Here is a 2,295-nt window from a genome sequence, read left to right as displayed (position 1 = left end):
ATAAATGGAATCATACAATACATGATCTTTTTGACTGGCTTCTTTAACCTAGCATAATGTTGTCAAGGTTCATCCATGTTGTGGCATGTATCAGTACTTCATTCCTTTTTGTTGCCAAATAATATTCCATTTTATGGATGTAGCAGTTTATCCATTCATCCGTGGATGGACATTTGGGTTGTTTCCAATCTTTGGCTATTATAAATAATGCTGCTATGAACATTTGTGCCTAAGGTTTTGTGTGGATAGATGTTTTCATTTCTCTTGATTATATACTTAGGAGAAAAATTACTGGGTCATATGGTAACTCCATGTTACCATCAGCTAGATTGTTTTCCAAATCAGCTGCATCCTTTGACATTCCTGCTAGCAATGAGTAAGGGTTTCAATTTCTCCACATCCTCGCCAACACTTGTAATTACTTGTATTTTTCATTATAGCCTTCCTAAGTGGGTGTGAAGTGATATTTCATTGGGGTTTTGACTTGCATTTTCCTCATGGCTATTTGTACTACATATGTTTTGGTTAATGAAGAATAATGAATTAATGAATTCCATGAAAGCAAGAGGAAACCAGAGGGGACTCTTGGCCCAGTCTTTGCCATCTTTTCTTTAGTGTCTGACTGAATGACTTTTCTCAGCTCTGGCCCACCAGTGTCTCTGGTGGCTCATTCAGTCATTAGAAACCAAGCAGGTCACAATGCCCATCCAACCAACGCATCAAAAAGTCAGTCCCAGAGACTCAGGCCTGCAGGAATGCAGAAACAAAGAAGGGGACATTCTTTTCTTTATAGCTTTCAGCTAGAGGTGGAACTGTCCCTGTTAAGGGGTATTTTGGTTACAGAATGCCTGGGGTAAAAAGAAAGTCAGCACTGGCATTAAAGGGGAGGGGTCAGGGATACTAAATGTCCTGCAATGCATTGCAAGGACAGTCTTCCCTAAAGAAATACCTCCACAAAATGCACCTACTGAGGCCAGCCACTTCTCAGGAAATGCTTCAGTTGTTGGAAAAAAATCAGGATTACATCAGAGCAAATCAAGGGAGGGACCATTAAACCAATAGACAGACTGCATTGAGGGCTCACTGTTCAACAGACTCTGTGTGCAAAGAACTGTGGTGTGTGTTTTTTCATTTTATTCTCATCACAGCAGGTATTAGACAGTTCAGGTTGCTGTAACAAAAAAACCACACAGTGGGTGCCTTAAATGACAACCATTTATTTCTCACAGTTCTGGAGGGTGGAAAGTTCAAGGTGCTGGCAGACTCAGGGGCTGTTGAGGGCCCTCTTCCTGACTTACAGATGTCCATCTTCTCACTGTTCTCACATGGCAGAGACACAGTAAACTCTAGTCTCTCTTCCTCTTCGTGTAAGGACACTAATCCCACCATGGAGGCCCCACCCTCATGACTTTACCTAGCCCTAATCACCTCCCAAAGGTCCTGCCTCCAAATACAATCACATTGGGTGTTAGAGCTTCAACATATAAGTTTTAGAGGGGGATACACTCAGTCCATGACACACATTAACAATGTATATTCCCAGTAAGTAGGGTAACTGAAACCATGAAGAGGTGAAATAGCTGCCCAAGGTCACACCACTAATAACCAGCCAAGTTGGAATTTGAGATTGGGTCTGCCAGATTCCGGAACCTGGATTTTAGCCTTCCTACTGTGCTCAGTCTGATCAGATCATCCATTTAAACCCTTACTTTGGGAGAATTGCAAAGGTTTACCTCCTGGCAGGCAGAAAGAGGGAGAATAATTCCCTAGTCCCAAAAGCAGAGAAGCAGGAAGTTTGAGCTAAAAATGATCTTTAGGATCACCTAAGTGCAAACCTTCATGTTAGGGTCAAGAAAACTGAGTTCCAGAGTGGGTAGTGGGTGGCCCTTAGCTGGGCAGAGCTAGAATTAAAAAGCCCCACTTCCCTGACCTCCGCCAGGGACATTTGTTCCACTGCAGGCCAGCCTGGCTGTAGGCCATAATGACCGAGTCTTGACTCTGTGCTCCATTTGACAATGTAATCAATACTCCCCTCCCACGGTCAGCAGTCTATGACATTGTCCATGACCTCGTTCATGCCCCATTCTTTTCACTCTAAGACTCCAAAATGACAAGTTGAACTGTTTTATAGTTTTTTTTTGTTTTTTTTTTTTTTTTTTTTTTTTTTTTTTTTTTGAGACAGAGTCTTGCTCTTTCACCCAGGCTGGAGTGCAGTGGCGCAATCTCGGCTCACTGCAGGCTCCGCCCCCCGGGGTTCACGCCATTCTCCTGCCTCAGCCTCCCGCGTAGCTGGGA

This window comes from Hylobates moloch, unplaced genomic scaffold (assembly GCF_009828535.3).
Source record: "Hylobates moloch isolate HMO894 unplaced genomic scaffold, HMol_V3 SCAFFOLD_9, whole genome shotgun sequence".
In the NCBI taxonomy this organism is placed as follows: domain Eukaryota; kingdom Metazoa; phylum Chordata; class Mammalia; order Primates; family Hylobatidae; genus Hylobates; species Hylobates moloch.
This window is presented reverse-complemented; position numbering follows the sequence as displayed.